Raw genomic sequence first — 15,335 nt, 5'->3', positions numbered from 1 at the left:
ACAATCAAAACTGAGAGAATTAGGTGTCAGCAAATCTGCTCTGCAAGAAATATTAATAGAAGTTCTTCAGGAATAAGGAAAATGATATAGGTCAGAAACCCAGATCTGCATAAAGAAAAGAAGTATGTCAAAGAAGGAATAAGTGAAGGTAAAATTCATACTCCTAATATATCTAAAATATAACTGTTTTCTTAAAGGAATAGTAGAAACAATTTATTGGGTGCTTATAGCATGTAGACAAGTGAAATGAATAACAGTAATATCTTAAGGGACAGGAGGGAGGAATTGGAAATACTCTGTTATAAAGTACCTATACTACTTCTGAAGTAGTATAATGTTCATTAAAAGTGGACTTAGATTAGTTATCTTATTTTGCAAACTCTAGTGCCACCACTAGATTAAAAAAAAAAAAAAGTATAATTATGATGTTAAGAGAAGAGATAAAATGGAATCATAAGGGCAAAGAGAGCACCTTAATGTATGCAAATGATAAAAGAGTTAAAACTAATTTAGAATGTTGACGTACCCTGGAATGAAATGAGACTATATTAAAAGAATCTAATTGTATTATGAAACAACCTCACTGAAGGAGGCAGGGATGCAGGGAGCAAGTAACTAAGTAACTTTGGAAATGAATGAAGTTTGTAATACTAAATGCAAAAAGAACTTCACATAAGCACTGTACTCTAGTTGATAAAGTTGTTTCCCGTGGGGTATGTGTTAACAATTCTATACTGCTGTGTGTGGACACTGGTATTGAAAACTAAGTAAACAAATGGTGAATGGAAAGTCAAGTTTCTCACTGTTGGAGTGGAAGATTACAGGCAAGCAAGAGAAGGAGACTAGACTGATCCTTCCAGATTAGTGTTGCAAACGTGTAGATACAGATGCTTATATACAGAAATATTTGCATATAAAAATATTCATAGATATGTGCATGTACACAAGGTAGTGTACACACATATATTTCCTTGCTCTATCATCTCAGAGGACCTAGCAACAAAACCATCCCAGTACCAACCAGGACAGCTAGCAGCCAGATCTTTGTTTCTAATACCATTTTCTAATGAAAGGAACCAGGGCATCTTGGAAAAATGGATAATCCTAGGACTGGAGAAGGAAATATATAAGATGAGCCCGGCATATTTTGTTGTGCTAGAAAGTAAGAAAGTTCTAAAAAAAAAAACACCACACATACACATTGATGAGGGCATATCAAAGGGACTCAGGAGCCAAGTGAAAGAATTACCAATGGCCAAAGCTGGAGTGATTTTAGCAACAAAATAAATAAAGTAGTACTGGATTATTACACAAAGTATAAAATAAATATCCATTAATCTATACTAATATAAATAATTGAATAAATAAATAGAAAGAAGAAGCCAACCTCCCATGCAGAAGAATCCCAAATAATTTATGTAAATACTGCCCCCTCATGGAAGTGGAGCATAATTCCCCATTCTTTAACTCTGGGCCACACATAATGCCTTCCTTTGAAAGAGTACAATATAGAAGTGGGTGGGGAGGAAGTAACTTTACAGAGGAGATCTGACTAGTACTATTTCAGCCAGGAAGTCAAAGTTAACATCAACAGTTATAATTTGTATTGATAGTATGTATCCTTGATATGATGCTATAAGGATGATACTTTACCTCTGTGGTCTTCCTCCTAAAAAAGTCAATAACCCCAGTCTAGTCATGAGAAAAACATCAGACAAATTCCAATAGAGGGCATTGTACAAAATACTTGATCACCTGAACAGTACTCTTCAAAACTATCAAAGTCATGAAAAACAAGTCTGAAAAACTATCACAGTCAAGAAGAGCCTAAGAAGACACTCAGACAATATGTAATGTGATATATCCTATATGGGATCCTGGAATCAAAAAACCCAAAAATATTAGGTAAAAACTAAGTAAATCTGAATAAAATATGACTATGGAATTTAGTTAATAATGATGTATCGATATTGGTTCAATAGTTATAATAAATTGTACCATAATAATGTAAGATGTTAATAATAGGGGAAACTGAATATGAGGTATAAAACACTTTACAATTTTCTTGTAAATCTAAAACCATTCTAAACAATAAAGTTTTATTTTAAGATATAACAATTCTAATTTATTCTGGGTTACATATGTCTACTCTGCTTGTTTCACAAGGTTTTCATTTTGTGCATTTGTTAAATGGCATGAGGTGGGGAAAAAAGGATGAAAGAATCCAAAAATCAATGAACACAGCTAAGTTTTATTCATTATATTCAATTATCAAGGAATTAACTGTTGCTCTTTTGACTCCTTAGCAAGTATCTAGTATAGTGAGCAATAGCTCACAGTCAGGACAAGTACTATGTCTAAGGGCCAGATGCTTGCTTCTAGTTTCTCTGTTTTGCTGAAGTCCTGGTTCTCTTTATACCACTGGGGAGACATCCCCACTGGCATCTACTCTGGCACAATCTATTGATGCCTTCCTCTTTTTAAATAGCAAAAATGAAATTCCGTAAGGTGAAGTGGCTGGCAGACACCAGAGTTTCTTTTATTTCTGGTAATCTTGTTATATTGTTGTTTTATCAATTATGAATCTTTCAATTAGTGATGAGATAAAACTAAATTCAGTGAACAAAAATGTTTTAAAAAAATAAGATTTTAACCCATATAGCTGAGAAGTCCAGAGGTAGGTCTGATCAGGTATAGGCATATTCAGGAGCCCAAATAGTATCATCAGAACCCAGTGATTTTCCATTGCAGTTTCTTTGTCTTCTGGCTCCATTTTCAGCTTCCACATGGTGGCCCTAAGCAACTGTAACTCACATTTTCCCAAGTTCAAGTTCAATACCTGGAGAGCTTGCCTCTCAACTCACAGTTATAGAAAATATCCCATTACATTTTCCTGGTTCCAAATGGGACATGAGTCCATCTCAGAAGCAATTACTGTGCCAAGAATATGATGACCAGTTGAACCAATGTCTCCCCCAAAGCTGGAAGTAGGGGTAGAAGTGATGCTGGAGGATGGATACAGAGTAGCTAACAACAAAGCAAATACGTTCAATCCAAGAAAATTAACAACTATATAAGACGAACATGAAGAATCCTAATACAACTCACTTTTGGAGCCTTTTTCTTAGAGCATATTCTCCCAGATGCCACCCTGTCTGCAGGCTTCCGTGGTGTATTTGATGGGTCTGCCATGTAAAAAGCCATTCCCCATTATCTCTGCCTCACCCACACGATGTACTTGCACCCTCCTCCTTGTCTATTTCAACCCACACTTCTGTCTCACTCATGCTATGTGCATTGATGGGGAGTGAGAAGAAAGATCATCACTCACCATTAAGAATTTATGTTAGGATATTTTTGTGAAGACTTATTCTGGGATTTTAGCATTAAAGAGACAGAAATTTCAAGAGACACATGCTGGAAAACATAGGTTCCAAACCCAGTTTTTGACATTCCCTAGTATTGTGACATTTGGGGTCACTTGGCCTCCTCTCTGAGTTCATTATTTGTCTGGAAGGGAGTTAGACTAGATTTATAAAGACCTGCAAACTAACCAGAAATAATGTCATGATTAACTGAGCTAGAAAGCAAGCCCACTCTCTAAAACCCTCTATTAACTTTCCCAGGGCAGTTCTTTTTCTATTGACAGACAGGAAAGGGTATTGAGCAGCATAAATGCCTAATGAAAGCTCCTCAAGGGCAGTGTTTGATTCCTATTATAGTATCGCCCACATCCCAGCACCCAGCTCACTGCCACGCACATAACGGCATTCAAGAACTGTTTGTTGAAGGATGGAATAATGATAGGAAGTGGAATAAAAGAAAGCAGGGGAAAAAAGAATAACAATCAAAAAGTTCCTTCTTTGAGTCCCATACGCCAACTTCTGGCTGACAGGCGTGCCTGCCCCCTGATGCCGGCGGCTGGATCAGTGGCAGAGACTCTGGGGTAGGCTTTACTGCAGACACCCAGAGAGGCACCCTCCCCTTGGTTAGGGGAGCTGACTCCCTCACAGACTACTGAAAGTTAGGCAAAGTTTCCGACAGGCTGCTGGGGAGGAAAGGGAAGACTGACCTGCTGGGGTCAGACCTCAGTTCCTACCACGGACAGGAGACAGGGAAGTTGGAAGCACAGGCTTTGTCTGCCACAGTACCCAGACAGTGTAAGTGCTGTGACTCCTGTCCCCTGAGAGTAAGATGGAGGCCTTCAGTTGGATCTGTGGTGGTTTTCTATTTCACACGGTTTTTCCCACCCTTTCCCACCACTGACCCAGAAGTGATACTAATCAGTCATTTAACAACTAGAGGTCTGTCGCCTGGCCATCTTTCCGTCACCCAGGCTCCCAGGCAGCTTCAAGGCTAACCCAGCCATGGCCTCAGTCTCAGCCTCAACCATCATGTCTGACAAAGGATCAGATTCTGTAGATTTACCCTCAGCAACATCTCCCACACGTATTTCCTTCTTTGCATCCAGCCTCCCTGATGAAGGCCCTCATCATTTCTCTCCTAGAGTATTTTAGTCTCCCTCCTCCTAAGCCCTCAGATATACCAGATATAGAATTCCCGTGCTAAAGCACAGACCTGAGCATTGTCATTCACCTGCTCAGAAAAAGGGCTCCCAATTTTTTATAGAATAAAACCCAAACAACTCATCCAGCATTGAGTCTCAACCTCATGGAACTCCAGGCTTCCTTTCTAATCCCCTCCATACAGCTGTTCCCAGAAAGCCATCTGGATAAGGTGGCCCCACTGTGCCCTGTGCTCTCTAGTCTCCAGGCCTGAACTTACACAGTTCCCTCCCCCTAGAAAGTCTTTCCACCTCCCCACCACCAACTCCACCCACCCATCCCACATTCTCCAAAGCATCCAGATTTCTCTTTAGTCAAAATTAATCTCATTTCTTTGTTTTTCTAATCACTTTGCTTTATAGAACATTAAACCATTTACATTCTATGTATATTATTTTTCTACCTACTTCCCTGCCACAACTGCAGGGAAAGGGACCATGCTATTGTGACCATGCTGTGGTCATTTCACCCCCTGATGGTCCTGCAAGCCTGCAGGCCCAAAGGCTCTAACCCCACTCCAACTGCTTTCACATACATTATCTCATTTAATTCTCACAATAACCCTGCAAACCATTATTACCATACCATTCATTTTATAAAAGAGGAAACTGAGGCACGGAGAAGTTCAACATCTAGCCCTAGGACAAGCAGCTGTTGTGGTGAAGCTAGCCTGTGGAGGCCGGGCTGCTCCCACTACTGAGCACAAGGCATTGTGGATGGCCCAGAACTCCAAAATAGGCACTAAGTTAAATTTCTGTCCAAACACCACAGGCACAGTTATAATTGTTCAATTATTTAATGTCATATAGACCAAGACTACTATAAAAGGGCTCTAACCGCTCTTTATTGCACCAGATTTTAGTTGTATTGTTCACATTCCCTGGTTTTCTACTCATATTTAAAATAGAAAACTAGTGAGAGACATGGTCTGGGTTCTCTCTGTAGAGAACTGGCTTTGTCTTACTTCTTTCTAAGTCGACCTCTTCCCTCTTCCTCCTCCCACCTAAGTTGTCCAGCTCCACAACGAAGGCGACCTTATGCAGATAAAGACACAGAGGCGGGATTTAAAGGAGCAGAGGTCTCACATCGGAAGCCTTGCCGGGTACAGACAGGGTCAAGTCCCATCAACAAAGTTCTAGGCCAGATTCTTTTATCTCTCCAGTTCCATCTATTTGCTTAACTCAAACATTATGCCAAATTTTTGTATAATATTATTAAATAATAACCTATTTTTCTCTTTTGTCACAACTTGCATTGAAATGATTGTGCTCTGGACCTACAGGTGAATGGGTACTCTCTGGGAATCTAACAAGCTGATCTTGTTTCTTTTGTGTGGGAAGCATTTCAATGAAATGAGAGAAACAAGTCCCATCAGCTTCAAGCACCAAGAATACACAATGAATGGTGTTCCTTTTCTGCTGGAACATTAATTAATCAGAGTTGACAAGGATACGTGGTCTCACAAGGCAGACGGAGCAAGGGTTCCTGCTGTTTTCTAAACTGTCAAATCAAGTACCTATCTCTGCAGCCTGTTCAGGGCAGTACTTACAGTTTCTTTGGTGCTAACTGCCTTTTTAATGTTGTCATAGCAACATATGTTTTTTTTCTTCTTCCAGGTTCCCAGGTGAAACATTTGAGGGAAAAACACCTTGTTGTCTTTACTCCGGAGACAAGAAGAAGGAGCCTTTTTAGTCCTTGGAAACACAATGACAGTATCTTCTATTTGTGCAACCCTTTCTGCAGGCAAAGACTTTGATATGCAGCATCCCATGAACAACGGCATGGCTTAGCTCCATTTTACAAATTTTACAAGCAAGAAAACTGAGAAACGGAGAGGAAGAACCATAAGAAATACTGTATAAGGAAAGATAAGAGAAAAAAATATAAATGACCCTGGATTCCAACCCAAGGATATTAAACTTAAAAGTATTTTTATTAATAATAATATTAATAAAATAACTGCTCTGTTTTTTTACTAATACATGCACTATCCCAGTGAATCCTTATAACAATATTGTGAGGTAAGAATTATACCATTCTCCATTGGTTTTTCAGAAATAAAATTATTGTATTATTTTTTTACATGTCAAAGCACTATGATACCAATACAAATAAAGTGCAATGGGACTTCAGATTCAAGATGGGAAACTGAACAAATTGATCTCTCCCTCCTGAAATATCTTGAGAATTACAGTTAAGCAAATCATATCAACCCACTACAACAGAAAGAATGAGGGAGGACCAGCAGCAAAAGAGAGATTTAAATATATTTCTGGAAGACGAAGCAAAAACTAATGAAATATAATGAAGTAACTACTTAGGATATTTGGAGAAGAAGCTGTTCTAACTGGAGATATTCTCATTGGTGAGGGGAGGAGCTAAAAGAAGAGGATGTTTTGGTCTGTATGTGCAATACCTGACTTTTCTATCTCCTTGTAAACAATTCACAGCTGCCAGATCTAGCAACCTGCATTTGTCAGGAGAGTAACTGACCAACAACTGGAATGAACTTTGACTTGTCTAATTAGAAAAGGAATTTATTAAAGATTATCAGGTAGCTCACAGAATTCAGTGAACCAGAGAACCAGGCTAGAAAAGCCCACAGCCAAGAACCACACCCAAAATTCCATGTAGCCCTTCTCCATTTTCAAAGAGAAGACTATGACATAGAGGAGTTAAGTACCATAGTCAAGATCACAGAAGTGACAGCAGTCAGATCACGCAGGCCATTTGAAGGACTGTGATGTGAAATGGGGAATTTGTGGGATTTTTTGAGAAAGATGTGCCAGTATCTTTTAAAGGAGTCAATCTGGCTGCTGTGTTGGAAATAAATTGTAGAGATGCAAGGGCAGAAGTAAGTCCTGAAGACAGTAGCAGGAGGCCATGCAAGGGATAACGGTGGCTTTGATGTGGATGATAACAGAAGAGGTGATGAAGTGGTCAGTTCTGAATAGATCTTAACGATAAAGCCAATGATGTTTCCTGACTATTTAGACATGGAATGTGAAAGAAAGAAAAGAGTCAAGGATAACTCCAAGTTTTTTGGCTTAAAAAATGGAATGACGGATTGCTATCAACTGAGATCAGGGAAGGCTGCAGCTGTTGCAGGTTTGGCAGGAATTAGAGGTACAGGAATTCAGTTTTGGACAGTTTCAGTTTGAGAAGAAGAAGAATTAGTCACCCAAGTGGAGATGCCAAGTAAGTAGTTGGATATAGGAATCTGGAGTGTAAAAGAAAAGTCTGGACTGGACATAAAAATTTTGGAATTATTGGCACATAGAAGGTAGTTATAGCTGTAAACTGGATGAGATCACCAAGACAGTGAGTATAAATGGAAAAGAGGAGAGGACCAAAGACTGAGCCCCAGGATACTCCATTGTTAAGAGATTAGGGAGAAAAGAAGGAACCAGCAAAAGAGTCCAAGGAGCACTGGCCAGGAGAATATGACACCCTGGAAGCCAAGCAGGGAACATGTATCAAAGAGCAAGGAATAAATATCTGTGTCAAATGCCACTAACAGTTCAAATAAGATGAAGAGTAATAACTAACCATGAGCTATAACAATGTGGAGGTCATTGGTAACCTTGACAAGAGCCATTTCCATGGAGGGATTTGAGAACATACCCGATTAAGTAGGTTTAAGAGAATCAGAAGGAAATAAATTAAAGATAGTGAGCATTGATATTGCTTTCCAGGGATTTTGTTGCAACCAGTGCAAAGAAATGGGTGACAGCTGGTGGAGAAAGTGGGGAGAAGATTTTCTATTTTCAGATAGGAGATTAATGGTATGTTCAAAGGATAATCCAGTAAAAAAAAAAAAAAAAAAGTCAGTAAGAGAGAAGGAGAGAGTTGTTGTAGTCACGCCCTGAAAGTGCAAGAGGAGGATGGGATCGGGTGCACAAGTGGAAAAAGGATTGGCCTTAGGTGGGAAAGGCAGACGGTGCAGGTGCAGACCCCAGCAGGGCAGCAGTCTGTGGAAACAGCTTCCAAATGCTTTGGTGCTGCCAATAAAGTGGAATGCCTGGTCACAGGCCTACAGCAGTGCTAGGGGAGAAGGTGCTGGAGATTTGAGGAGAGAGAGGGTCTGAGATTACTGTCACTTGGGGGTGTGGAGAAAGAGGAGTGCTTTACTGATCTTTTAGTTTAAACAATAAGCACCTGAAGTTCAAACAGAATATAAAAACTTGTATACCAAGTGTGGAAGAGGAGAAAAGCATACATGATTTTGTTAAAACGGGCAGCTATGCCATTATAAGATATTGTCCCATGTAGCACCTTTTTTAGGAGATAGGTTTCTATTTCCAAGAACATACTGAAATATTTCCAAGTAAGGAGCTTCCTAACCATTGCCTATAGATGGTACAATAAAAGGATAGGACATCAGCCTTGAGGGAGAAAAACATTAAAACCCTTCTCTAGATGCTTTTATTTAAGGCCAAATCCTACCTTCTTCCTCTTGTGCCACTATGACAGTGGTAGCTGGAGTCAGGATACAGTTGGATTAAGAATGTTAAGGAAAATCATCAGCATAAAAAGCAATAAAAAAGTGGAGCTATCTTAACAGACTGATGTCAAAAAACACTTGGTCAGGATCCAGGGTTACTGAAAAGCAGTATGGTTAATGCTTCAGAAAACCAAGGCTAGTTTGCTGCAGTAAGTCACGAGCAGCAGAAGACATTGTCTGGGAGTGGAACAGATTCCACACTGACTGGAACAGAGTGGCAGATCCCTATAGAAAGGAGGTAGGTGCCCACTTGGTCAGGGCTTGGCTCTACTTTATCCTGACCTAAAAGCTTGACCTTTTCACCACTAGCTAACCTACCCATTTCCTCAATGGGTCCTAAATGTTACTGAACCACAAACCAGGGAACTTTCACAGCCTTTTACATGCAGGGGTCCAGGCAGTCTAGTAGGCACCACCTAAAGATGTTGAAACATTGACCTCTCTGTTTCTCTTTCCAGAGGTCGTCTACTTTCTTGGCAAGGAGGCACTGGGGTGTTACAGATTCAGGAGCCGCAATGCCATATGGCTCAGCGTGATTATAAAGCATTCCTTTCGTTCCTTCCAGGAAGAGCCTATTTTACTCCAAAAGAGTATAGAATGGTCATGCGGGAAATAATAGAGTTGCATTAGATTCTACTGTTGTGCAATAAATTGCCCAAAAACTTATCTTAAACACACATTTTCTATGTCACATTTTCTGTGGGTCAGGAATTGTGGTGCTACTGAGATGGGTCCTCTTAGAGTCACAGGTTGCAATGGAGATCAACCAGGGCTGTAGCTGTCCAAAGGTTCTGCTGGGGAGGGTTCCCTTCGAAGCTCCTGTGGTTATTGGCAGCAATCAGACCTCTGAGGACTGTTGGACTCAATGCCTCCCTTCCTCGCAGGCTGCCTGCTGGAGGCCTCCCTCAGTGCCTTGCCGCACGGACCATCACAGGGCAGCTCACAGCATGGCAGCTGAGGCCATCAGGGAAAGCAGGCGGGAGAGGAAGAGCGGGCAAGCAAGACACAGTCACGGTTGTGTCGTAACCTAATCTTGGACGTGATATCCATCCCCTTTGCTGCATTCTATTTGTCAGACTCGAGCCACGAGGTGTAGCCCACACTCAGGATGGGGTGAGGTGAAGCGTGGGTTGCGCACTGACGTGAACACCGGTAAGCGGGGGTCTCTGGGGGCCGTTTCAGAGGCTGCCTACCGAAATAGTGAACTTGGAAACTAACCAACAGCAGCTCCTGGAACACTTCCCCCCAGATTGTTTGCCTCCATTCCCAAAAGCTCAGAAATGAAAGGAGACTGGCTGTTTGTCTTCTAAAACACTGCCTTGCTGGGCATAGTTTAGCCTTACGGGGAGGGGAGCTGTCTTTATTTCTTAACGCACGCAAGGCTCTAGGTGTAGCCTTTGGGCCTGCTTTGGACCCAGGCCCTGCCTCCCACGCTGCTTAACCTCGCCGCTCTTCTCAGCTCACATGGTACGTCAGGATGCATCTTTTGGGGGAGCTTTAGTTCACACATCGTCAGCGCCATCATAGTTCCCTCTCACAGGGCCTTTCTCACTGCCAGGGATGTGATGCATTTTACCTCCTGTCAGGAGATTTACCCAGGAAGGTGACTGAATGACTCAGACTTCCTTCGCTCAAATTCTAGCCTGTTCTGCTTCCACCAAGAAGGAGATGGACAGTGGAATTAAGTAGGTGAGAGATACGTCAGAATGTTTCAAACTTCAGTGTGGATGCAAATTTCCAGGCTTATGTGAAGAGAACTGAAAAGCCAACTGATGAAGCATTCTTCCAAGAAACGAGTCATGAGGAATCACACGGCAGCAGAAACAACCCCTCCCTGGGTATTGTTCACACTTTACAGAAGGGCGGCCACACCCTTTGGAGAGCGGTGAGCCCAGGGAGGAAGCCAGCCAACCTTCCTAGCGCTTTCTATGGCTGAGAGAAAGGTGCTGGTGTGGGGCAGTTCATGCATTTTGGTGCCTCACAAACCTGAGCTTGAATCCCAGCTCATCTTCTTATTCACTGGGCAACACTGGGCACATGTCTGAGTCTTCTGTGTTTATTCTGCAGCCTTCAAGAAAGAATTAAATGATGCAATGCCTGACACAGATCACAGGCCAAGGAGCTACCCCATCACCTGCGAGACTTCTATTCTCCCAGGGTCCCCACTGTCCCTGAATTCCAAGACTGTCCTGACCCTCTTAGCTGTATTCCCCATTTTTCCTCACTCTTTCCGATAAAATTTCACCTTTGAAAGGTACTATCCTAAGAAAACCTTTTCTGAGAAGCTCTCAGGTGAAAGAAAGCTAGTGAGGTCATCCAAGACTTTGAGGCCTCTCTCAGTTACCCATCAAGGCTCTGCAGTCAAATAGGAACACACAGAAACACCCAGAAGTCCCCCTCCCATATCTAATCCCAACCTATAATCACTTTAATTTTGCCAATTCCCAGCTCCGACTAAACCCAATCATCCACTTTATCCACTCCTGTTCTCAAGCTGTTGAAAATTATCAAAGCCTACTGACCAGTTCCCATTATAAAACCTATGCTATTCAGTATCACTGCTCACTAATCCTTTCATTCATCCCTATTAACTGCCTATCCTGCTCCATATGGCAGCAATTTCAATCTATTCAACTCTTCTCTGATCCCCAAATACTCTGTTCACTTCTTTCCGAGCCTTCCACTTCACCAAAAAATGTAATACTCTCTGCCTCGCCTCCCCTTTCCTTCACCTCAAAGTAACTCCATGGCCTCATCTGACTCTCCACTTCCTCCAGTCTGCAAAGTGGAAGGATCCTTACTCCTTTCCTGTGCTAACAGGGAACTTCTGATGCGATCCTTCCTGCCTCCTCCTAGATTTTATGACGTTAACCATCCCCTCTCCTTGGCTTGAAGGTTCAACACTTCCTTCAAGCCTTAGGGTAAGATGCCTTTTCCCTTTGTTCTCAGCCTTGTCCCCACATCAACGACTTTCCTTCCATCACCAACATCATTTGCAAGTAACATTCACCACCCACAGTTCTGCATCACTCGTTCACCTCTCTATTTCCTAGAATCACACTTCCATCTCTAATATTTTACTGAAAATGCTTTCTTCAAATGTCTCTGATATCTTTCTAAGTGCCAAATGCTACGGCCTTATCCCAGTCCTCCTCCAATTTGACCCTTCTGCAACATTGAATGCAGCTATCCTTTCCTTAAATTACTCTTCTGTCTCAGTCTCCACTGCCCGTGCATCTTTCCCCAGTAGCCCTTAATTGTAATGGTTTCAGATGCGCTCTGTGGGTCTCTTCTCTTTTCCATGCACACCTCTCTCTGTTCAATCGCACCTCCTTCTTTGGGTCTGACTATTATCACATCAACACCAAAGACTCTTAAACCTGCCTCATTAGTGCCAGCCTCACTTCTGAATCTCACCCTCCTGAGATTTCTGACTTCATACCAAACATGACTCCATAAATTTCCTGCCTTCATTGCCAGCTCACCTATTCTAGAACTGTTTTAGAACAGAGTTCATCACCTTCCCTCCCAGACCCCAAACACTCTACTTCACCTGTGTTTCCTCTCCCTACTATATCTCTGTAATTATTTTCTCTTCTCACCCTGTTTATGCAGTCAGGATCCTCCTTAGTTTACCTGCATAGAACTCCAATAGCACACATGACCAAACACCATGAGGTCACCAAGCCTGTTGATTCTTTTCCATTTCCACTGGCACCATCTTTATCATTTGTCACTGGGACTTTTGCAGGCAATTCATCTTAAGTCTCTCACCTTGCCAAATGATGTGCATCAGACACAGCAGTACGAGTGATGACCACAAGGAGTGAGATCAAATCACTGGAGAAGCACAGAGAGTACTGGGAACCACAGAGTGGAGGCCAGGCCAGGTTCATGGTGGGTGTCACAGAGCACAGAGAGATGACCCTCAGTGTCTGGTTACAAAGGGAGGGACCAGCGGTAGGATCACAAGTTACAACACATTTACTCTTCAATTATTGAGGCCTGTGAGAATAAAGCTCATACTTTAAGGACACTAAATAATGCCTTGCCCAAAGGAAGGAGAGTTTCAGGGAAGAGAATGTCTCTGCAAAGTATTATGAGAGGTTTCATCAATGAGCACAATTATCTTTTTTAATTTTCCAGGGCTATGACTGTGGAAGTAGACACAGCACATCAGAGGTCCCTTCTCATTGGAAAATCAGAGCTGCTGTCCCTGTTCCTCACTTGGCCAAGAAAGAGGATCCCTATTTAGTCTTGTCACCAAGGAACAAGCTTACCAGAGAACTCTGATGCAGGGCAGAATGCAGAAGAGATAGCTTCTCTGGTCACCTTCAGCTGATTCAAAGGTTCTTGTGATTTATCAAAGCATCAGGCAAGACAGGAGCATGGTTCTAAGCTAAGTGTGTTTCTCTACTGGCTACAAACTTGTGAAGCAGATGGGAAAGGGCAGAGACCATCAAACAGCCGTCAGCCAAGCGAGGCCAGCTTTGCTAACCAAATGATTCAGACACATTTGTCATTCCCCGCCCTCTGTGTACAGGTGCTGCATCTTAAAAACTCAGGGCTCCCGTTTCAGCAACCCTGGGTAGAAATATGCAGCCTATTTCTACTTCCTTCCATGTGGCATGTATCATTTCTCTTCCTAGTTTCATAGTGATTTATAGAGATTGCAGGCAGCAAAGAGTCAGCAATGATTAACTGAAAGAGATACCTCTAAGTCACAGATCAATTCACTTCTGCAGCAATCTGAAGAACGAATCTCATTTCTTTGTGGTTTTTTCAGTAACTTTGAATCTCAGTAATAAATGAGACCTCCAGAGCTCATCTCTGTCTGAGGTTGAGCTCAAACCTCGGGGGTGGTGGGGAGCAGGGGACAAAAGAGAAATTATGCAAGGGCCATCTCCTACTGGGCCACACAAGCCAGATAGCTTCGCCCTGCACCATAAAGACTCATCTCATTCTATGAACCATCAAAGGCTCTGCAGTAACTTCTCAAGTGGTAGGCAAAGGTGTAGGCTCAAGATGACATATTTCATGGCTTATGGAATAAATACTTGGGAAAGAATACTCAACCCTAAAGTCAACACTCACCAAATTACCTTTTCCAGCTAAGGAGGAGAATAATCTGAATTTTACAAATGCTATCTATAGACTATTCTCCTGGGAAATCTTTCAGTCCCCTGCAGCGGTCTGTGGAACAGATACCAGCAATTCAAACTGAGTTAGCTTGATCTCCTTTCCCTGACACAACAGTGCAGTTAGCAATAAAATGGTCAAAAAAGCAAGCAAACAGATTAAGCACAAGAAAAAGAAGGTAAGAGGCAGGGTAAGCCCATTCTCATTAATTAGTCCAGGAATGTCGTAGAACTGACTGCAGGGCCACATCCCATACCACTGGGAGAGAAAGATATGAGACACTTCTAATAACCAACAACTGGGAGCGCCATAAACAAGAAAGAAAAATGGGTCATGCCCTCTATTTCCCAGGACTCCAGAGTTTCCCCACTCCTTTGGTTTAACTCCATTAACAAAATTATCAAGAGAAATTTGGATGGCTTGCTAAGTATTTTAGTACTTATTAAGTACAAAATAAAAAATAAATTGCATTTTTGTGCTAGCTTTAAGACACAAACATAACAACCACACAGTACTTCCTAAGTGACATGCATTATAACATCGCTAAATCGCCAAAGAACAAGACAGTAAAATGTTTATCCAATTTTCAGGCTCTGGAGGACCTTGCGCCAGTCATTTAACTTCTCAGTTTCCCCAGGGGCAAAATGGGTATAATGATTGTACCTGCTATTCTATACAGTAGGGTTTCTCAATCTCGGCATTATCAACATTGGAGGCCAGCTAACCCTTTGTTGTGGAGGACTTCCCTGTGTACTCGAGGATGTTTGGCAGCATTCCTGGCCTCCTCCCACCAGATTCCAGTAGTACCTCCCCTCCCTCAGTTACGACAATCAAAATGTCTTCAGATATTGCCAGATATCCCCTGGGGAGCGAAATCATCCTTAGCTGAGAACCACTGCTGTAGAAGAATAAATCAGTCAATATCTATAAAATCCTAAGATCTGTTAGCAAATGCTCCACGACTTGACCCAGAGGATAACAGAGTCTGGAGAACAAAGAGAGAAAGTTTGTCCTATAACAAAGACAACTTCACTATTCTTGTAGAGCCCCTAATAAAGTTAGGAATCACTCTCTGACATGTTTCCAAATCACTATCTATTCTTCAAAGACCTTGGTGAAAAGATGCA

The sequence above is a fragment of the Eulemur rufifrons genome, chromosome 19 (genome assembly GCF_041146395.1).
Source record: "Eulemur rufifrons isolate Redbay chromosome 19, OSU_ERuf_1, whole genome shotgun sequence".
Taxonomy (NCBI): Eukaryota; Metazoa; Chordata; class Mammalia; order Primates; family Lemuridae; genus Eulemur; species Eulemur rufifrons.
The sequence above is the reverse complement of the archived record's forward strand: the minus strand, read 5'-3'. Positions refer to the sequence as shown.